The sequence below is a fragment of the Panthera onca genome, chromosome A1 (assembly GCF_046562875.1).
Source record: "Panthera onca isolate mPanOnc1 chromosome A1, mPanOnc1 haplotype 2, whole genome shotgun sequence".
Lineage (NCBI taxonomy): Eukaryota > Metazoa > Chordata > Mammalia > Carnivora > Felidae > Panthera > Panthera onca.
Window position 1 is genome coordinate 41735641 of NC_138339.1, and position 23240 is coordinate 41758880.

General features: G+C 45.9%; 1 long non-coding RNA gene across 1 annotated transcript; it reads left to right on the top strand.

Moving 5' to 3' along the window:
- Positions 1 to 11076: 11076 nt before the first annotated feature.
- Positions 11077 to 11931, top strand: LOC144614849 (uncharacterized). The gene is made up of 2 exons (XR_013553085.2): positions 11077 to 11558; positions 11656 to 11931. It is a non-coding gene; the product is annotated as an uncharacterized LOC144614849 (long non-coding RNA).
- Positions 11932 to 23240: the final 11309 nt, after the last annotated feature.

Here is a 23240-nt window from a genome sequence, read left to right on the forward strand (position 1 = left end):
GTACACAGAAGGAACACGATCAGGAGCCCAGGGGGGATGTCCTGAGAAACCAAAGAAATTCCATCCCAGTTGGCGGCCCTTGTTGGCAAGGGTTTTGTGGAAGGAGCGCGGGTCCCCAGAGCTTGAGCTTCTCCTTACAAAGCAACCTTGGCTACCAGTTTCGCCTCTGTTTGCTCTGAGACAGCAGAGTGGGGACACCGGGCAGGCCGGCTTTTATTTGTCAGAACATGTTCTCTTTTCTGAGAGTGCTGTGCTTTAAGCATCAGGGAGTCTGGGGGCCAGCATGGCATTTTTACCAGCTGTGTGACTTTTGGCAAGTTCCTTCTTCTCTGAGGGACTCAGTTTCTCCTTGGGTAGAAAGAGAGATTTGAGCTACACTTGGGGACCCTTTCCTCTGTTCCTCCAAACACCCCTTGTCAGTGGCCTCAAAGTCATCAGTGTACTTTTCCAGCCTCAGCTCTCCCACACCCCTCCATGCCTCCTTTTCGGCTGGCAGATAGTTTCTGGCTTCGTGTAAATTGTACCCCCCAGAATGGGGAACCCCTATGAGTCTCAGTTACAGATCCCAAGGTGAGGAGGGCTCACTCTCACTGCTGGCCAGACCAGTGTCGGGAGGTCGATCACTTTCCCTTATGGCACCAGGGCTAATGGGCCTGCCCTTCCTCTCTCTCTCTCTCTCTCTCTCTAGAAGCAAAAGCAACACACTGCCTGTTCTGCCAAGTTCCCCTCCAAGGCATGTGACAGCAGACACCCCAAAGGGGAAAGGCTGCCAAGAAGGGCCTTGAGTCCTTGGCATTGGTTGAGAAGGTGGAGCTCTCCCAGTATATGACTCTGGGGCTCTTTCTCTGCTAGATACATCAACTTCCTTACCTATAGAATGGAAATAAGAACCCTCACCAGCCAACTCAGCCAGCCTTTGTGAGACTCAGATGGGAAAAGAGATTTGGAGGAAACCTTTGAATTGCTACTTAGACCCTTGGGTCCAAGATTCTCAATCACTACTCTGACCTCCTGCCCCCTTGACGTGTTGTTTCTTCACTTTGCCCATCCTGTCAGCCTCTCCAGCAATAACAAAGCAGTTCAGAGCGTGGGCCCTGGAGTCAGACTGACGAGAGTTTCATGGTGGCCCTCCTACTTCCCAGCTGTGTGCTCTTCAACAAGTTAATTCACCTCTCTGATCCTCGGTTTCCTCATCTAAAAGTGACATAAAACGGAAACGACTCAAGGGCTGCTGTGAGATAACGTAGGCAGAGCATCTGAAGCAGCATCTAAGATACATTAGTTCCTAATACTATTAGTGTTACGTCCTTGAAAACCCCCAACCTGTTGGTGACAACCCAGTCACCACTGATGGAACCAGCGTCAGACTCAACATATCTAATGAAACTAGGAGGTCATCCTGAAAACAGTCAGTCCTCAAGCCGTGGTCCACAGATCTTTGGAAGTCCTTGAAATCCTTTCAAGGGATCCACAAAGCCCAAACTGGTTTCAAGATACTACATGGTCTTTCTCACTGTGTTGACATTCACACCGATGGTACCAAAACAATGGCGGGGGAAATTGCTGCTGCCTCAGCCCGGATCACCCGTACAATTCGTCACTACGTTCTTCACCACCATACACTACCTACCGGAAGGAAAGAAAGCAAGCAAGCCTTTTGCACGTACGCTGTGTTTTACGAAGCAGTGAGAATTGTTAATTTTATTAAATCTTGACCCTTGGGTATACTTCTCGGTTGTATCCTGTGTGACAAAATCCGGACCCTGCCAGGCACCGCACTGTGACACTTGTCCGGAGGAGACACACGCCCATAGTTGTTGGTTTGCAATAGGCGTCAGCTGCCTTAGCCATGAAAAACTATTTTCATTTGAAAGAATGGCTCGCTGACAAACTAATGTTATTCGGATGTGGACACATGGCAGACATTTTCTCAAAAATGAATGAAGTGAGGCTTCCTTTCCTTTCTTCAAGGAAAATCACTACCAATGTTTGTTGTCAATGATAAAATTCAAGTGTCAAGTGAATTTTGAAAGATTTCTATCTGCTACCATGAGCTTGCCAGCTTCCCAATGCTTAAAGATTGATGGTTATATTAATGAATGTGATTATTGGGGCGCCTGGGTGGCTCAGTCGGTTGAGCAGCCGACTTCGGCTCAGGTCATGATCTCGCGGTCCGTGGGTTCGAGCCCCGCGTCGGGCTCTGTGCTGACAGCTCGGAGCCTGGAGCCTGTTTCAGATTCTGTGTCTCCTTGTCTCTCTGACCCTCCCGCATTCATGCTCTGTCTCTCTCTGTCCCAAAAATAAATAAACTTAAAAAAAAAATTTTTAAAAAAATGAATGTGATTATTTTGGGTATGGTAGACTGACATGTGTCAACATTTAGAAAATCAGCATAACTCAGCAAACTAACATTTTCCCAGTGACCAATGCGTGAAGTCACAAAACCACGCATGGGTGAAAGATCCATTTAAATAAAGTAAAAGTTAGACCAATTGATTATATGCAATAAAACATGAAATGTTCATTGATATGGCTCCAGATTTTACACTGCAACCTTTTAGAAACTACCACTTTTCAAATTTAGTGTCATATCAAAGATTATCCACAACTATCTGAAAAGACCACTAAAATATTCCTCTATTTTCCAAACTGTGCCGCTGAGCGAGGCCGGACTTTATTTACACACTCCAACAAAAGGCACGTTGCAACATTGCAATTAAATGCAGAATCAGATGAGAATCAAGTTGTCTTCTGTAAAGCCAGATGTTAAAAAAGTGTATAAAACAATGCCATTGGGGCGCCTGGGTGGCTCAGTCAGTTAAGCGTCCGACTTCAGCTCAGGTCACGATCTCGCGGTCCGTGAGTTCGAGCCCCGCGTCGGGCTCTGGGCTGACAGCTCGGAGCCTGGAGCCTGTTTCGGATTCTGTGTCTCCCTCTCTCTCTGACCCTCCCCCGTTCATGCTCTGTCTCTCTCTGTCTCAAAAATAAATAAACGTTAAAAAAAAAATGCCATTTTCCCCCATATTATTTTTTGGCTTGGAAAATCTTCCAAAAAGATATGCTAATTATGTTAACACGTAATGGATTTATTTTTGAATGATTAATGAATCGAGATTTTCAAAACTAATATGTTTTCATTTGTCATATGGTAAATATCAGGAGATATCATCCTCATAAACAAAATCTAGCTGTAGTCCTCACCAGTTTTTTTGAGCGCAAAGAGATCTAAGCCCAAGACGTTTTGGGATCACTGCTATAAATGTTTCAGAAAGAGACAGGCGGAGAGCTAAAGAGAGTTAAAGATAAGTTTCACGTGCCCAACACAGGAAGTGACAGTGTCGTGCAAACTGTTCACTGGCTCACTCCAGGAACACTCGGGAATACCCTTATTTCTTTTTGAGAGAGAGAGAGAGTATGAGCAGGGGAGGGGCAGAGAGAGAGGGAGACAGAGGATCCAAAGTGGGCTCTACCCCATGCAGGGTTTGAACTCACAGACCATGAAGTCATGACCTGAGCTGAAGTCAGATGCTTAGCTGACTGAACTACTCCGGCACCCCAAAGGGGAATGGACATATGGAAGCTATGTCCCCAGAAAGACAATAGATAGAAGTAGGTAAATTTACCCTGGAGAAAAGCAAAATAAAAATAAAAACTACTCTTATGGAATCACAATAACTTCTTCAAATCTCTGAGAAATTGCCAGACAAAATGTAAACTACAGGGATGTACAAAGCCCAGATGTGTATTTTGCTACAGCAGGACTTTTTTTTTCTGTTTTTTTTTTTTTTCCTTTCTGGTTCTCTAATTATTCTTCTTTTCCTAAAACGTTATTTCTGGTCATTTCTCATCTTGTCATTCCCTTCTCTTTCTCTCTTTCTCTCTTTCTCTTTCTAGTTTTCCTTCTTTGTCTCACTCTCTCCCCTTTCTCTCCTTCCCTTCTTTTCGTTATTTTTATCCCTTACTGACCCACAATATATAACAAATACATTTTTGTTTTTTTTTCAAAGAGTTTTATCTTTTTTCTTCCTTAAGACAGCCATATGCAAAAGAATGAAATTGGACCAATTTCTTCCATCATACGCAAAAATAAACCCCACATGGATTAAAGACATAAATGTGGGACCTGAAACTATAAAAACCCTTGAAGAGAACACAGGCAGTAACTTCTCTGACGTCGATCATAATGATATTTTTCCAGGTAGGTCTCCAGAGACAAAGGAAACAAAAGCAAAAATAAACTATTGGGACTACATCAAAATAAAAATCGTCTTCACAGAAAAGGAAACAATCAACAGAACTAAAAGACAACTTACTGAATGGGAGAAAATATTTGCAAATGATATATCTGATAAAGGGCTAGTATCCAAAATATATAAAGAACTTACACAACTCAACACCCAAAAAGCAAATAGTCCAATTTAAAAAATGGGCAGAAGACATGAACAGAAATTTCTCCAAAGAAGACATCCAGATGGCCAACAGACACATGAAAAGATGCTCAACATCAGGACAATGCAAATAAAAGCTATAATGAGATATCACCTCACACCCATCAGAATGGCTAAAATCAAAAACACAAGAACACAAAAACACAACACAAGTGTTGGTGAGGATGTGGGGAAAAGGGAACCCTTGTGCACTGATGGTGGGAATGCAAACTGGTGCGGTCACTGTGGAAAGCAGTATGGAAGTTTCTAAACAAATTAAAAATAGAACTACCCTACAATCCAGTAATCACACAACTGGGTATTTACCCAAAGCATACAAAACACTAATTCAAAGGGATACACGGACTCCTATGTTTATTGCAGCATTATCTACAATAGCCAAGAAATGGAAACAACGTAAGTGTCCATAGATGGATGAATGGATAAAGAAGATGTGGTATATACATGGAATATTATTCAGCCACAAAAAAAAAATGGTGAGAATAAAATTTTGCCATTTGCAACGACATGGATAGAACTAGAGAGCATAATGCTAAGCGAAATGAGTCCGTCAGAGAAAGACAACTACCGTCTGATTTCACTCATGTGTGGAATTTAAGAGACAAAACAAATGAGCAAAGGGGGAAAAGAGAGTGAGACGGAAGGACACCAAGAAACAGACTCTTAACTACAGAGAACAAACTGATGGTTACCAAAGGGAAGGGGGTGATGGATGGGGGAAATAGGTGATGGGGATTAAAGAGTACAATTGTCATGATAAAAAATAAAGAAATAAAACGTGGGAAAAAAAGACAGAGGTTTAAATGTTGGTAACTCCCAGTGTAGGCGCAAGAACATGTACTCTTAGCATGAAGGGCAGGAGAGGTGAGTAAGGCTAAGCCTCGGGGCTTGGGTGTTATTTATCTCAAAGCCATCAGAGAGAAAGAAAAAATCACAGAACAATAAGGGTGAATGTTCTACAAGCAGTGAAGGGAAATAAAGTAGACAGTTCTAGAACATTTTCAATAGAAGATGTTAACAAGATTCCACTTCTAGAAAAGGACTTTAAGGAAATAATCTAAGGTACAGACTTAACATTACACGCCAGAATTCTGTCACAATGTTATTTAAGATAATGAAGAATTGAAATACCCTTAATATCCAGCAACAAACGAAAAGTTAAACCATCTCTGAGACATTTATGCAATAGACCATTTAGCGACCAATAGAAGACAATTGATAAAGAAATACTGTATTTCGTGGGAAATGTAAGATAATGGTAATTTTTTAATAATCAAAATACAAAATCACATTTAGTAATTTATTCAGTGCCTTTTTATTGAGGGGCTACTTCACAAGAATAGTGGGGATTCAGTCGTAGACGTAGTCCCTTTATACAGCTTTGTACAGCTTTACTTCAGCTTTATATATACAGCTTAAATTAAAATAAAAAAATACACCTTATATTCAAATAGAAAATATAGATTTTAAACAACCAGTTATACAAATAATGAACTGAATGTCATTTAATCCCTATTTCAATGAAGAAACACACAATTCTGTAAAATAGATTCTATTATGGGACCCATTTTGCGGATAAGGAAACTGAGGCCCACTGGGTTAAAAAGCAGCAGCAGGAGAGCTAGAATTACTAAGCGATGCCACTGCTCGTCGGGAACCACCGAGCTTCTAAGTCACCCGATTTCCCTAAGAAGAAAATGCCAGAAATAAAGATTATGGAGCATATCGCAACATCTGATTTGGACACTAAGGAAGCTGCAATTGACCTTCTGATTCCATAGTAATAATAAAAAGTATTCTTCTTATGACAATATCAGCCCACATTTGCTGATCACTCTGTGTCCTGCACACTGTTTTAAAGACCTGACACAGATAGCTTCCTTAGCCCTCACAACAACTTCAGGAAGTAAATCCTAATCCCCATTGCGCAGATGCAGAAACTGAGATGCAGAGAAACGACATCATTTGTCCACATTCGCACAGCCAGTAAGTGCTGGAGTCAAGATTCTTCAGTTGTGTTTCTCCCTGACTTGCCCTGGGGACAAAGGAGAAAAAAATAAATAAATTGAAAGGGTCGAGGACAGGAAAGGTGAAGTAATTCTGAGGTTGCCAGGACACCTTCATTCCAGAAAAGTCCTGGCATGAAAGGAGAACAAACTGGTCTTTAGGTACTCTCAGTTCCTTTTTCCTCGTGGCTCAGCAGCAGACAATGGCTTTCTCTGAGCCAAATGCTCTAGGCCCTGCTGGCGCTAACCACATAATTATGTTCTTTGAAATTCTGGTTGTCTGATAGCTGGAGCACAGAAGTGAGCTGGAGATCCCAGAGGCCTGCTGAAAAGCAGAAGGCAGAAAGTCTTTTTGATCAATGGTCCTCCCAATTTGATTTCGTAGCTGCACCCCTTAATACCGTTTACTGAGTGCCTTCGTGCTGACTATCTCGTTTAACTTCCACAAAGAGGAGTGGTGACCTCCGGAGCTTTGCACAGCCTGTACCCCCTTCTTGGAACATCCTTCCTCCTCTCCCTTTTTCTTCTGTTATTGCTTAGGTATCTGGCCTCTCATTCCCTCTCTTTTGGTCTACTGACTTAAGGGAGGGGAGAAAAGTCAGAGCCTCAAACAAATATCTTTTGTTGCTGGTGGTGGTGGTGGTTCTAAACTACATGAGATTATGATCTGTGCCTCTTTGGAAAGGGATGAAACACCAATATCTGTCCACCCTTGGCTGCCCGAGTACATCAGAATCGGGCAGAAATAAGTGAAATCCAACTTAGGACTTTATGAGCCTGTATCCGTCAGGGTTCAGTTGGGGGGTAGATTCGTTGTCAGTATTACGGAACAAGAGGGTTATTATCAGAATTGGACCTTACCCAGTTATGGGAAAAGCTGGGGAAGTAAAAGTCTCGGAGGCATACTTGACGGATCAAAAATGGAGTCACAGATAATCTGAACATCAAGGGCACCCAGCCACCAAAGGGGGCTCACAAAGGGGTGGTGCACCAAGGGGTCTGTGGGAAGCCATGACGTCTCAGACGTACGGCCTCCAGGGGTCCAAGGATGAGGGGGCGAGCCTGGGAACCGCTGGTTGTCAGGAGGAAGAGTTGGATGCATTTAGCCTTCCCAGGTACCTCTGCGCCTCTAATAACGTGACAATGGTTACTGCTTCACTTCCACCTTCCAAGTCTCGTACAAGTTCCTCTTCTGCACAACTCTGGCCCAAGACCAAAAAGGGAACCGAATGTAGTTCCCAACTAAACAAACTCGACACAGCAAAATCCAAACGACACCCTAGAGAAGCAGAGGACACATGGGAGTCAGGGTTCACTGATGTGGGAAAGGATGTCACATTCCAGTCCCCGCTGACTCCTCATCTGTCTCCCACATGTCCAGGTGTCGTCAGATTCTGTAGCTTGTATCCCCATGATGATACCCACATTCATCCTCCCTTCTCTGTCTCTATGCTCATCACCCCAGTTGTGCTTGCCTTTTGTCGTAAAGACCGAACATCTCTCAGGTTCTCCATTCGCCTTGCTCTCTCTGGCCAGCACCTCCTTTGCCCTTGATACTTCTGCCCGTGATGCTCTTCGTCTCTCCTTTTCACTTCAGGTCTCCATTGAAATATCACTTCTTTCTGGAAAAATCTCTGGCTACCTCAAAAAATCTGAGTTAGATGCTTCTCCGTTGCAGCCCTGGTTGCACTTGAGGAATTATTTAACTATCTGTCTTTCTCTGCATTCCCACCAACTAGTGCCTGACAGGTAGGAGCTCTGTAATTGTCAGATGATTGACAGAATGAATCAATGAATGAATGAATGGTGTCTCTTCATTTCCAGTGTGTCTTCTCTTCAATATCTTCTATATTTTACGTTGGAGTTATCTTTTTGAAAACCTGAAATCCTTCGGTGGCTTATCATTGCCAGTGGAATAAAATCCAAAATCCTCATCTGGGCATTCAAGAATCATTGCATATGATCCCAGGCTATCTTCCTAAGCATCTCCCAGCATTCATCTACACAGTGACTCTGTATACCAATCAAACTGATACGTGGGTTATTCCCTGAAGAAGAGTGATTATTTGTCATCATAATTTTAAAAACGGCTTGCATCCATTGGACATGTATCATACAGTGGGCACCATGGTAAACATTTCATATATTACATCTTATTGAATCATGACAATGACGGTCACGGCAAGGGATCAAGTTCTCATCTCTTACCATCATCCTAGAGAACGCTGAAGTTCAGAAAGGATGTCATTTGCCCAAGGTCACCTAGTTCATACATGATGAAACTAGTATTTAAACGCATGTCTTATCTGACTCCAAAGTCAAGATTATAACCACTCCACTCCACCTGCTCCTGGAAACAGCTCTCAATAACCATTTGTTCAATTAATTAATCAGGTGCTAACCATAACTTTGAATAGTTTGTCTCATTTGAATGCTCAAAACAGCTTTACGAGGGAAACACTATTATCCCCAGACTATAGACGACAAAAGTGAGACAAAAAGAGGTGAAGTAATCTACCCAAGTTCACAGAGATCAAAAGAAGCAAAGCCGGACTTGTGTCTGATAACTGGACCGCTATCAGAATCACCACCACTGTAACAAGAGCAGCCTTAGTCACCCTCTTGTCTAAGTGCCCTTGCTTTACAGGTAAGGAGATGATTCCCAGACAGGCTAAGCGACAGCTCCAGGGGTGGTAAACCAGAACTCTGGCTTGCAGTCCAGTGTGTTTTCCATTATAAGATCTGTCTCTTTCCCTGACCAGAAATGGACCCCAAGTCATGGCCTGGTGAGAGCCAAATTGTCCCCACCGGATGACAGAGAGCACACGCAGCTCACTCAATCTTTGCTCATTTTGTACCCTCTGCCTATTAAAATTCAGCTTCCCTCTGCTGGTCCTTAGGCCATCTGTTTCCTGTTTTCTAAGAATATAGAGGAGAATGAGTCAGAGAGATCGTGCCTGCCTTCCAGGAGCTTCAAAGTACATGGTGACATTACTGATAGGGACATTCTGACCGTTAGACAAAGATTCCATAAAAACAAGCACTCAAGACTTTCCATTCATACAAGCAATGGGTTCAGTGAGTCCTGAAATCTGAGTGCTTATCCTGAGTGGATTCTAGGGAAAATTATCACCTTCCTGGAAAAGAGGGAATTTTAGGAAGAGTCGAAATGCTACAGGATATGTAGCCCATCCACCCAGAAAGTAGACGTTGAGTGGGGCTGGGGTGCATCATGAGAAGACATGGCGACGGGAAAGGAGTTTCAGACTGAAGGGGTAGTGAATTTTCTCATTCACTCAATCATTTCTTTTTTTTCACAATATACCTCTGGGCCACCTACTGTGAGCCAGGAATTGTATGAGAGCTTAAAACAGACGAGCTTAACCTCAACTAGTCCTGGGAGAGGTCTTTTAGGCTGAGCTCTGAAACTAGGAAATCGAGTAAATATGGGGAAAGCATTCTGGGCGGGTGCCAGTAACAGGTGCAATAGCCCTGAAGTGAGAGAGAGAACATAGTACACTGCAGGAATTGAAAGAAAGCCATTCTACACAGACAGCTATTATCATGAAATGAGAGAAAGGATTGGTTAATAAGTACCAAATCATGGAAAGACCTTTAGTTCCCTTTATGGATTTTTATAGTTAGGATGCGGCACTTCTAAAACCTGACCGAAGAGTTCTTTGATACTGTTCCCATTGAAGGGAGCTCTAGGTCACTCACCTTGAATCTGGGCTCTCTGATGCTGTGCCAGATCCTGGGGTCAGGTCTTAAGAAGTGCCACCTTCCACTTCTTGTCTCTGGGGACACTTTTAGAACCCAGCCACCACGTTGTGAGGAAGCCCAAGCAGACTATGGAGAGGCCCGCATGGAGAGGCCATACGGACAGGAACTGAGGTCCATGGCCCTTGGCCCCAGCTGAGCTTGTAGGCGATAGCCAGCACTAACTTGCCAGCTGTAAGAGTGAGCCTTCTTGGAAGTAGATTCTCCATCCCGTAGTCAAGCCACTGTCGCTGAGGTTACAAGGAACAGTGATAAGCCCTCCTCGATGAGCCCTGCCCATCTTTTCAATGTTTATTTTTGAGAGAGAGAGAGCATGAGTAGGGGAGGGGCAGAGAGAGAGGGAGACCCAGGATCTGAAGCAGGCTCCAGGCTCTGAGCTGTCAGCACAGAGCCCAATGAAGGGCTCGAACTCATGAACCTGAGATCATGACCTGAGCCAAAGTCTGACGCTTAACTGATTGAGCCACCCAGGTGCCCCTATAGTTTCTTTTTTTTTTAATTTTTTTTAATGTTTATTATTTTGAGAGAGAGAGAGAGAGAGAGAGAGACAGAATGTGAGCAGGGGAGGGGCAGAGAGAGAGGGAGACACAGAATTCGAAACAGGCTCCAGGCTCTGAGCTGTCAGCACAGAGCCTGACACGGGGCTCCAACTCCCCAGACCAGGAGATCATGACCTGAGTCGGATGCTTAATCGACTGAGCCAGCCAGGTGCCCAGAGGTGCCCCCGTAGACTCTTAATGTAAACAAATGGCTGTATTGTTTTCAAGAGCATTCTGTTGGGGAGTAGCTTATTACATCATAATAGATACCAGGAGTGTAGGGAAATGGGAAGGCAGGAAGAGTTTGGAGTATTAAGAAATGGGGACGATCACAGTTATTTACTTCACAGAGTTGTTCTGAGAACTGAATGAGAGAGTGAAAACATAGTGCTTTGCCAGTGCTGGGTATTCAGTAAGTCCTCAACAAGTGTTAGTTATTATTGCTGTTATTTTTAGAGTTTAGAGAAAAGGCAGAAGGCGTAAGGAAATATTTCAGGAGTTGAAGGATGAGTTAATGCTCACTTGGGCTGGAAGGATGAGTTAATGCTCACTTGGGATGAGTTAATGCTCACTTGGGCTCACTTGGGCTGGAATTAATGCTCACTTGAATAGGTTAGGAAGCTCTTCAGGGTGTGAAATTGATGGGCTGTCACAAATGATGGAGGAGGAGGGTGAGGGGTAACAAAAACTCAGGGATAATTCCAACGTGTCCAGGCTTTGACTTGGGGCAACAGGTGTCGCAGACAATGGCCGGATTTGTTTTCTGGCACCTTTTCACCATCCAGGTAATCTTACCCCCGTTTCCTTCCGAAGAATCAACCTGCCCCCACTCTTTGTCCATTTGACTCGGACACAGCTGACCCACTCCACCTCTTCCCGCAGGTTGGACATATCACCCAGGCGTAAGCTTGTCTCCTGTGTGAGTGGTTCCAGGACCAGCATGTGACCTGAACGGGCCATGAGAGCCAGCAAGACTCAGTCTGGGGGCTTTTTGTTTGTTTGACTGTGGAGAGGAAGTGTCTGTCTTTACTTTGGAACTTGGACCTGACCGCTGTACGGAGCTGGAACGACGGCTGCCATCTCGCATGTGAACAAAGAGTCAACACGGTGCAGGGCAGAACCAGCGGTGACAGTCTTTGAGTGTGCTCTAATTCAAAGTTCAAAAAATAAAAGGGCAGGTGTGAGGAGTCCAGGTACCAGAGATTAAGGGAAGCTCCTTATTTGTGAGAGGCGGTGAGACTCGAGGAGAAAGCGTCCAAGTTCCAGGCCTGAAGATGCCAATGCCTTAGGCTTTTGCCCAGCAAGACTCTCCTAAGTTCGCTGAAACGATTCTCGAAAGACCTATCTCCCATCCTAGAAGGAATCCTGGAGGATCACACAGCCCTGGCCACAGTGACCATGCACTCTCCTATAGGAGTTAGGAACTGAAGGAGCCGAGGGAGCCCTGTGGATGTCAAGACTGGACTCCTAATTTCCAACTGCGTCTTCAGCCTCACCATCCTTTCCATACTCAGCTCAGGCTCCGTTCTGCCTCCCGGAGACCGGGCGTCTCCAGCCTCCCAGCTTCATGCTCACAACTCTCGGTGCAAAGCGCAGTCAGAAGGGTCCTTCTAGCTTGCAAATGCAACTGCACTCCCCTTGTCTTGGGTTGCAGTCCAAACTTCATCCAGGGACACAAGACCCGTGCCTCGGCGCTTGACCTCCTGTCCGGAATCATCTCTGGCCTCCTTGCCGCCTTCCCAGTCCAGTCGCATCAGCCACATTAACCATCCCAGACGGTGCATCAGTGCTCACTGTGGAGGTGATTTCACACCTCTGTGTCTTTAGCCCAAACAGCCATCCTTCGTCCATCTGTTTCATACTCATCTGTCCTTTCAGACCATATTCAGGCATCACTTCTTCCGGGGAGTTTCCTGAGAGCCCCCGCTCCTCCTTGTCTTGATTTTATACTTTCTTTCACGGCATCTGTCATATGGTACTGGGTTTGTTCCCCGTGTGTGTCTTCCCTAGTCAAAGTCCAGATGCCAGGGGGCTGGGTGGTGGGGACTGTGTCTTATTCACCTTCATCCCAAATTCTTATAATAGCATTTGGTGCGTGGTAGGTTCTCAGTACGGTTTTGATGACTGAACCCTTCAAAGTGTAGCTCCAGGGGCGCCTGGGTGGCTCAGTCGGTTGAGCGGCCGACTTCAGCTTGGGTCATGATCTCACGGTCCGTGAGTTCAAGCCCCGCGTCGGGCTCTGTGCTGACTGCTCGGAGCCTGGAGCCTGTTTCAGATTCTGTGTCTCCTTCTCTCTGACCCTCCCCCGTTCATGCTCTGTCTCTCTCTGTATCAAAAATAAATAAACGTTAAAAAAAGCCAAAAAACAAAGTGTAGCTCTATTGTTACCATTAAACTATAACCCTCAGGAGACTTTCTTATCGTTATTATCACTTGTGCACATACATGAGTTCACCAACGACAATCACAAACGTAACTAAAATCCTATGACTGCTTTATGAAGGATGTTGTTTCATTTGATCCTTGCAGCAGGGGGCCTGACAGAACAGCCTCTCTCTTTTCTAATGCTTATTTATTTGCTTTGTGAGAGAGGATGAGCAGGGGAGGGGCAGAGAGGGAGAGAGAGAATCCCAAGCAGGTTCCTCACTGCCAGCACAGAGCCTGACATGGGGCTAGATCTCACAAACCGTGAGGTCATGACCTGAGCCGAAATTAAGAGTCAGACGCTTAACTGACTGAGCCACCTGGGCACCCCCAGAAGAGCCTCTCTTCCGCCCCCAGTGCCACCAACAGCAAAGCACCGAGGTCACCAAAAAAGGAAGGAAATAGGAGAGCCTCTCTTGACATTTGCTTTTATTTTAGCTTTTTCAAACTTTTATGTGTTTTATAATGTACTTGATAGTATATTGGTGCATGTATGCAATTTACAAATAAGGAAATGCACTTCATTATGGAGGAGGACTTGCCATTATTCTGCAGACAGAGCACATGATCAAAAAAGCTTAGGGACTCCGTGTTAGGGAACGTGGGCTCCGTGTTCCAGCTTTCAAGCAAGCAAGGCGACGGAATCTGCCCGCCAAGCTGCTGGTCGCGTATTTTACGCTATGGTGAGAAATACGGGGTTACATGCCAGAGTTCGAGTCCCATCTCCCCGCTTTCCCGACTTCGGTTTCCCAATTCCTAGGATGGCAGCAGTTGCAGCGGTGGCCACGTAGCGAGCGCTTGGTCTGGGCCAGGTGCTGTGTTCAACACACGCACGCATTATCTCGCTTAGTAGGAGTACAACTGGCGGAGGCAGGCACTACTGTTCCTGATGTGCAAACGAGAAACTAAGGTGAAAACACTCGCCCCAGACTCCAGAGCTACAAGCTGCAGAGCCAAGATTCCGTCCCAGCCTGTGAGGGGCTCCTTGAGCCAGGAGGGCAGAGTTGAAGGGTAGTTACGGGTTCACGCACAGACTTGAGCATGTATTAGGGCTGTGCAACCGTGCGGCCTCTACTTAGAGATGAGCGATCCGTTGTTGTAACGTCTGCTCCAAACCCCGTACAGGCCCTCCTGGCCAGACGCAAACAAAGTGTGATGCGTGCGGGATCCTGCCCCTCTAGAGGACATTGTATGCCTCCTCGTACCAACTGGAAGCTGCTCTTATAAACAGCTTCATTCTTCACCACTGCTATCCCCCCCCCCCACCCCCTTCATGGCAAGATGCCTGAAGTCATCAGCAGTGAGTACATCAGTGTTTAAAGTGAGTCTCCAATGAAAAGCAGAGCAAACCAGCGTGCCTTGCCTTCTGATGGCGTGACCTCACTGAATCGTTTACTCAAAGCCGGCCCCTGAGAGAAAGCCAGGGAGGTGATGGATTTTCCAGGGAAGTAGCAAGACAAGCACGAGGGTCTGACAGCAGCCCCGGGCACAGGTCCTGGAGCGTCACTTACCCTGTCTTGCTGGCCTTGCTTCAGGCCTTGAGACGCCCCGGGGATCCCACTGTCTCAGGGGTAACACCAAACGAGGTTCGCCTCCCCACCTAACATCTGTGTCTTACACAGTTTGCCAGGTGTCCCATCCCCAACTGCCTGTTGGCCTATGACACCACCTCCACTGTCCCCGCCCCCCCCCCCCCACCAGTCCCGTGAGCAGGGAGAGAGGAGGGCTGTAAACCCAGATTCCCTGTGATAATGAAACAGTGACTTGGCCAAGGTCACTCGATGACTGAATTAAGAAGGAAAGTCAAGGTTGATGTCTGCCTGCTGGCATCTATAGGGGACTCCACTGAGTTCGGAACATGACTCGGATGCCTTAAGCGTATCAGGTTCACAATGTACTTGAGGAACTTAGCTGAGACAGAATATTCTCAGAATATTCTCAGAATGTGGTTTGGCCCAGGGGGCAATGGCCAGCGGGGGGCGGGGGAGGGTGCTTTCCCAGGCACTCAGCCTCAGGTTGGCTTATTTCTGGCAGGCGGGCCTGAAGCCCCCACTGGGTTAGAAATAGAATTAAGAAGCATTCCATCTCCCATCAAGCAACAAAGCCTGGAATGAACATACAACATCAGAGTAGAAAGAGCCATCGGAAAAAAACAGTGAAGTTGATGATGACGATGACAAAGGAAATGATCACAGTGACAGCAGCCAGCACGGGGGGGGGGGGGGGGAAGCTTGGCTGCATGTCAGGCACCGTAAGAAGTGTTTTACATGAATCAGCTCAGATAATCTACTGGTGTTATTACTGCTGCCGCATTTACGCATTTGAGGAAATAGAGGCACGAGGTGATTAACTCACTTGCCCTAAATCATACACATTGAAGGGAGCAGAGCTCAAAATCCCATATCTGACATCAAAAACGGTTCAAAAATATTTTTTATACTGCAGAAACATCTTTTTTTTTTTTTTTTTTTTCCAAATGCAATCCAACCCGGTACCTAGATATCTCAATGGCAGTCTATAAGGTAGACAGAACCAGAAACTGGTTGGAGGCGGGCTGGCAAAGGAGGGGGTCCAGAAGCCCTACTCTCTTGGCCTCTCCCCCTACACCACCCATGGGGAGGGAGGGGCGCTTCTGTGGAACAGAGTTTGTAAACCACTGGTCTATCGTTAAGGTCACCCCTCAATTTTTTAAAGAATAGATACACATATTTTGACATATTTCAACAGTAACACAACAAGGAAACAGATACACTGTTGCTACATGTAACAATATATATGAACCACACGGAAATAACATGGAGTCGAAAGGCTAGGTGTGAAAAGGGATCGAATGTTTGTTTTTCATTTATAGGAATTTCAGAAACAGGGCAAAGCAACCTATGGTGATAGAGGACACAAGAGTGGCTAATGTTGCAAGCAACTCTCATTTTTAAAAGTAGGAAAACAACTATGAGATACACCTCACAGCTGTCAGAATGGTTAAAATGAACAACTCAGGCAACAACAGATATTGGGGAGGATGCAGAGCAAGGGGGACCCTCTTGCCCTGCTGGTGGGAATGCAAACGGATGCAGCCACTCTGGAAAACAGTATGGAGGTGCCTCAAAAAAAAATTAAAAATAGAACCACCCTATGACCCAGTAATGGCACTTCTAGGTATTTATCCAAAGGACACAAAAATGCTGATTCAAAGGGGCACATGCAGGAGCCCCTGGGTGGCTCAGTCAGTTGAGCGTCCGACTCCGGCTCAGGTCACGATCTCGTGGTTTGTGAGTTCGAGCCCCATATCAGGCTCTGTGCTGACAGCTCAGAGCCTGGAGCCTACTTCGGATTCTGTGTGTCCCTCTCTCTCTGCCCCTCCCTGTCTCATTCTCTCTGTCTCAAAAATAAATAAAAACATTTAAAAAAACAAAAAGCAAAGGGGCACATGCACCCCAATGTTTATAGCAGCACCATCAGCAATAACCAAAGGATGGAAAGAGCCCAAATGTCCATCGACTGACGAATGGATAAAAAAGATGTGATATATACATTCAAAGGACTATTACTCGGCAGTGAAAAAGAACGAAGCCTTGTCATTTGCAACAACATGGATGGAACCAGAGTGTATGATGCTCAGTGAAATAAGTCAGACAGAAAAAGACAAATATGATAAGATTTCACTCATATGAGTAATTTAAGGTACGAAACAAATGGATATAAGAGAAGGGAAGCAAAAATAATAAAAAATAGAGAGACAAACCATAAGAGACTCCTAAATGCAGAGAGCAAACTGAGGGCTGCTGGAGGGGTGTTGGGTTGGGGAAGGGCTAAAGGGGCAAGGGGAGTTAAGGAGGACTTTTGTTGGGATGAGCACAGGGTGTTATATGTAAGTGATGAGTCACTAAATTCTATTTCTGAAAAATAAGTTCACATATTTTGATTTTTAAAAAGAATTAAAAGAGATAGTATGTGCAGGAAAGCTCTGGAAATAAAGAATTTTGGAATTGTGAAAAAGAATTAACTAAAAAAATAAAATCACCTTTTTGCACCAAAAAAAAAAAAAAAAGTAAAAAATAAGAAGTAGGAAAGCAAAGGTCTGAAAAAGGAAGTGGCTTGTTATCTGACTTATTGCCACGTGGGATCTTCGGTCCCATCTCCTAGAGCATTTTTAGAAATATCCAATTTTTTACAAACATCTATCGAAACCCTACTATGTGGCACCTACCCTTTTTGGCACTACGCGTACAGAAATAAACAAGACAGACAAGTTCCTGCTCTCATTCATGTCTACGTTCTAGTCAGGGGATCCTGGCCCGAAGCAAACGAATGAGAGAATGAGTGAGTCGATGAGTGAATGAATGACATGCCAGGGAGTGATGTGATATACAGAGAATCAGAATACGGTGGTAGATCATGAGTGGCTGGGTGGCGACTTTAGGCGATCAGGAAAGGTCTCTCTGGAGAGGTGACCTTCAGGCTGAGGCCTGATGCACAAGAAGTGGCCGGTCACGTGAAAAGGAAAGAGGCATTGTCGGCAGAAGGAGCCAAGTGCCAGAGCCCTAAGGTGAGAAGGAACTCTTTCTGTGTGAGGAGCGACACTGGTCCTCAGTGGGGAGCCGCGAGGGCTGGCAGAGAGGGCCACAAGCTGAAATCAGGACGGCTGGCGGGGGCCAGAATACGTGGGGCTTGCTACACTGTGCGAAGGAGTTTGTATTTAAGCTGTATTTGTATTGTATTGTATTGTATTTGTATATATTGTATTGTATTTGTATATATTGTATTGTATTGTATTTGTATATAAGTTGTGTGGAAAGCCACGAAAGGATTTTAAGCCGGTGGGAATAGTGACCTGGCCTGACCGCGCGTTGCCTGCCGTGAAGAGAAGGGACTACAAACAGCAGAACAAGCACGGAAGTAGGGAGACTTGTTGGAAAACCAAAGCCCAAACCCAGGCCAGTGGTAACTGCAGCATGAACTCGGGAATACTAGGGGCGTTCGGGAGGTAATTTGGAAGGATTCGCTTCTGGAGCAGATACAGGGGAAGATGGGACAGAGGACTCCATGACGGCTCCAAGACTTTGGACTTCGACCACTGAGGGAGTGCAGAGCACCAGGAAAGAGCACGTTTAAGGGAAGAAGATGGAAGCAAGGAGTGCCACCGTGGCAGCTCACTAACTCTGGGAGGACTGGTGGCAAGAAAGTCACCCCCCTTTCTCGGGCCAGTTTCTCTGTCTGTGAAGAGAGAGCCCTGGACCAGCTCCCAAATGGCCCTGCCAGCTTCGGCCCGTCTGCACTCATACCGGGGAGCGCTAGCATTAGCTAGGCCCCTGGCGGCAAGGACGAGCGAGACTCGGAGCCGGTACCGTGGGCTGTGTTGGCCGCACGGGCAGACCGAGCTCTCTCGCGGTGAGTCCGCTGTCTGCAGCCAGCGGTGACGCTTGCTGGAACCCGCAGGAACATTCTGAGAAAATACAAACTGCACTCTTCAGCAGCAGGGGGCCCGTGGGGGAGGAGGCTTGGGGTGAGGCCCGGGGATAGCTGCTTGCGGCCAAGTCCCAGATGAGAAAGACTTCGGTGCTCTGGGCCTATGGAGCCTGTCCTTTCTAAGGAGAGGCCTGATGTCTCCAGTGCACAGCCACTGACTGCACACACAGCTTTTCCCACTCCTGGGGCCCCATTTCTTCTACACTCGGTCCTGTAGTGGCCAAAACAAGTCTAGAATAAGCTGCGTGTCTGCAGGCCCGGAACTGCCAAAAGGCTTTGAGCTGTGGCAGGTGAAACTGCGTCCCTCTGGGAGACCTGAAGCCAAGGTATACACCCGCCTATGCTCATAACTAAGCTAGAATGCAACCCCGAGGGTAGACCTGGCCCTTTCTGGGCCTCAGTTTCTTCACCTATGTAATAAGGGTGTTGCTCAAGTGCCCTCTGGCTCTAATATTCTCAAATTCTATTTCAACTCTGAAGATGGTCCCTGACTACCTTCCAAACAAAGCCCAGAAGAACGTGGTGGTGTGAATGCTTCCACCTTCCCCTTGCGCACGGTCATTTACTGTGTTTTCTCATGGCTATTGGAGCTGAGCCTCCAAATAGTGGATCAAATAGCCTCCAAATAGGGATCCAAATTGATCCCTGTGGGATCAATAAAGGGGTACATAGAATAAACCATTTAATTTATGCCTCTTATAAAACAGTCGCTCCCAAGCTTGTAGAACATCCGTTTGCACTTAATACGTGCAGCGGACTGGGGTGCAGTATGCCTCATGGGGGCAGATTGGAGAAGTTCAGAGGGCACCGGTCTACATTTCAGAGGCTGATCCCGGCCTCATCACAGCCTCGGGCATATGGCCTTGGGCAGGCACCTCTGCAGCTTGACCTCAGCTTTGCCTTCTGTCCAATGTGTCTCTGAGTTCTTCTGGGCCCTGCTCCTCTGGAGCGCAGCCTGCAGAATAAATCTTCGCAAAGTTATGTGAGGCTTCCCCTGCTAGGTGTGGATACTTTTTATGGGTGTGTTTTATGGTTTGGTGGTGCTGTCGTCATTACCGTGTCGTGTATCCTGCTGATGCAGGGGAGTCCATACTTCCTGCAGAGAGTAAGCCAGGAATCAACTGGTTCTTCCCAGTCGGACCAGATACTCGCATCTCAGTAGGCAGGTCGGATTCTTAATTTTATTAAAATGTCATGAGGTCGGTGCCTAAGAAGCCTCTCAGAGCTGTCGGAGGCCCCGATGCTCTACCCTGAGGGCAGAGGACAGGTTCACGCCTTGCTCAAGGCCCCCGACCGATCGCCAGCTCTACCTTCCAAACCAGAGATGGACCCCACAGGTGGTCTGAGATCCAGAGAAGTCCCCCGGACACTTACCAGGAACACCTTGGCTTATCACTCAATTTTTTAAGTCCTGGGAGTGGCAAACAAGACACAGAGAGAGGCATGCGGGCTCTTGTGAGACTCAGTGACCACATCTGTGTTCTCTACCCCACAAATGAGGGCTCAGTATCAAGCCCACTTATAAGGGAGATTTAACAAGAAAGGAGGCTGATTGGAAAAAAACGTAGGGAAGGAGAAAAGAGAAAAGGGAAACACTAGAAGGCAAGAGAGGATGTACCGTGGAACATCCGGGTGCCTAAAATAAGTCTCTGAATAACGAGCATATGGAGGGTTCAATGTCCAAGCAAGTTTGGACAGTGCTGAATATTTTATCTTTCCTGTTGGCGATTTAGAGTATGCAACAGCATGGTAAAATCCTTGTAAAGTTCTGCAATTAAAACATATATATTTAAGTTTAACCTAGTCCTAACCAAACTTGGGCCCAGAATCCGGCTTTCTTGTAATGTGTACTAACATTCCCAGAATATAAAGTCAGAAAAACTGATCTAAAGGAACCCAGTCTGCTGGGGAGAAAAGGTGTAAATTGGGGGGAGTGGGGGACCGGTTCCTATTTTCAGGCAGCTCACGAAATAGCGGTATAAGCCTTTCCCAGATAGAGAATTTCACAAGATTTAATGAACAACTGAACATAATGGGAGAGGATCGTTATTCTCCAGATAGAACGTGGTGGGCATTCGTTGGTTAATCAGCAAGGGTCAGGAGCACCTAGTATGTATCAGACACCATGCTGTCCCTAGGGATGTATGTGCAAGCCAGACATAAACGTCTACTTCCAGAGCTTAGCTGCCGGTAAGGAGGGACACAACATAAGTACCCAAGTAAGTAAACCCAGAATCGTAAGCTGTGAGGAGCTCCCTGAAGGAAATGAACAGGGTTCTCCTGAAAAAATAATGGATGGGGACACCTGCTTGAGTTGGAATCAGCACTGTTGGCTGTTCCAAAGCCGTGACATTTAAGTTTCAACTTGAAAGGTGACAAGAATCTAGACATGACGTGATTCGGGGAAATGGATCAAAACACACTTCAGGGGCACACTGCGGGTGTGGGCTGGGCTCTAGAGCAAGAGTAGGGAGGAGGGAGAAAAGGGTATTCGGGCACTTGTTAATTTAAACTTGGCTACATCAAGCCCCTTGCATGATTCACAGAGCTAGGGAGGCAGCAGTGAGCAAGCTGGCACACCCTCGGCTCTTTCTGGAGCATTCCACTGGGGAAGGCACAGAAGCAGCATAAGTAAGGGAGTGAGGTGCTTTCAGATAGTGAAGAAAATGCTATAAGGAAAATAAAGCAGAGTGATGTGATGGGGTGGAGAAGAGGCAGTATTAGAGAACTTGACTGGAGACGGCCTTTCTCAGCATTTGATATGAGAAAGGAGATCTGAATGACAGAAAGGAGAGGCCTGGGTGCAAAGTTGTCTAGGGAAATCACGTCCCAGAGGGACAAAGTAGCAGGAACCTGGAGGTGGAGAGGGAGCCCAGGGTATTGGAGGAACCCAGAGAAGGTTCTAAGTGAAGAAGGAAATGTGAAAGATTACAGGGAGGGGAGAAAGTTAATATTTGTTGATGACCCTCCTCCTCCTTGGCCAAACAGAGCCCTCAAGTATGGAAACGGACGGTGAAAAGTTTGGAAACGTACACAGTTGGCCACTTGAATATCAGGGCAAAAAACTGAGACTAGTCTTCACCCCACCTTCCTGCACACATCTAAGACATCGTTCCCAGCTATGGTACACTCTGGCTGGCAAGCTCACTTTTATTACCCACAAAATGCTGTAGGGTGTAAAAAATTACAATCGTTTGGGAATAACTATTAATAATATTTCAGTAGTAGCTAATATGGCAGAAGTTTCTTCATGCCCCCAAGACCCACTATTCTGTTCTTCTTCCATCATACAGCCATCCAATTTCAGGCAGCACAGTGACTACATTTCCCAGGATTCCTTGTTGCTAGGTTTGGCCATGTGACTAAATTCAGGCCAATGGGATATAAGCAAACATATAGCAACATCAAGCTCTGGAATGTGTCCTTAAGGGAGGGAGTGTGTCCTTCCTCCCTCTCCCCACCCCACATTTCCCCTGCTGTCTGGATTGTGGATAAGATGACAAGATTTCCATCCTTGATCTTGAGGACAGGGGGCCCCCCTAGGGATGGTGATAAGAAAACTGAAAGAAGCCTGTCTCCCTGATGACTATGGAGGTTCCATACAAGCCACAGACTGTCCCATGGAGTGTTTTACATGACAGAGAAGCAGACTTCTCTCTTGTTTAAGCCACTGCTCTTGCGGGCCTTTGCTATACATTGCTCAAGCCAGATGCTAATTCAGCCATTTACTACAAGCTGTAGCAATGGATAAGCAAATGTAACATTTACTACAAGTTGTCAGAATGCAAGCAAATGAAAATGTGTGTTATAAAGATAGCCTAAAACCCTACACATACATGCACATTGATTCTACGTACACATAGCTCCTAGGCACCCATATATTTTTCACAGCAAATCTTTCACAAACTTCAGGACTTCTAAATGTTTTTCTATCCCAGGTTACTCACATCAGAACTCAGAGCAGATCCCAGCAATGTTTTTGTCATGACACTGAGACACATATACTAAAATTGGAACGACCCTGAGAGAGAAGTCCATGTGAAATTTGACTCGGCGAGTCCATGAAGCAGGGCACTACTGATCCCCCAGAGCAGCCGGGAAGAGGGGTCCAATGAGAAATCATGTGATTCCCATCAAAAGAGACATGGCCGTGGATAATGTTGGTTTCTCGTCAGGTTAAACGCAACCTTCTCTATATGATCCAGCGATCCTACCATGAGGTGCTTGGGAAGGGAAATGAAAACATTTGTCCAAAGACTTGTACATGAATGTTCAGAGAACATCCTTCAAGTAGCCCCAAACTGGAAACTGCCCAGATATCTATCAACAGGAGGACAGATAAACAAATTGTGGCACATATAATGGAATGCATCTCAGCAAGGATGAGGCTTGAACCGAGATAAAATAGAACGCCATAGATGAATCTCAGAAACATTATGGTGAGTGCAAGTAGCCAGGTGTCAGAGTATATTCTGGATGATTCCATGTATGTGCTATTCTAGAAAAGGCCAAACCAATCTGTAGTAACAGGAAACAGATCAACTCTTGCCTCTCACTGCAGTGGAAATTGGGGATTG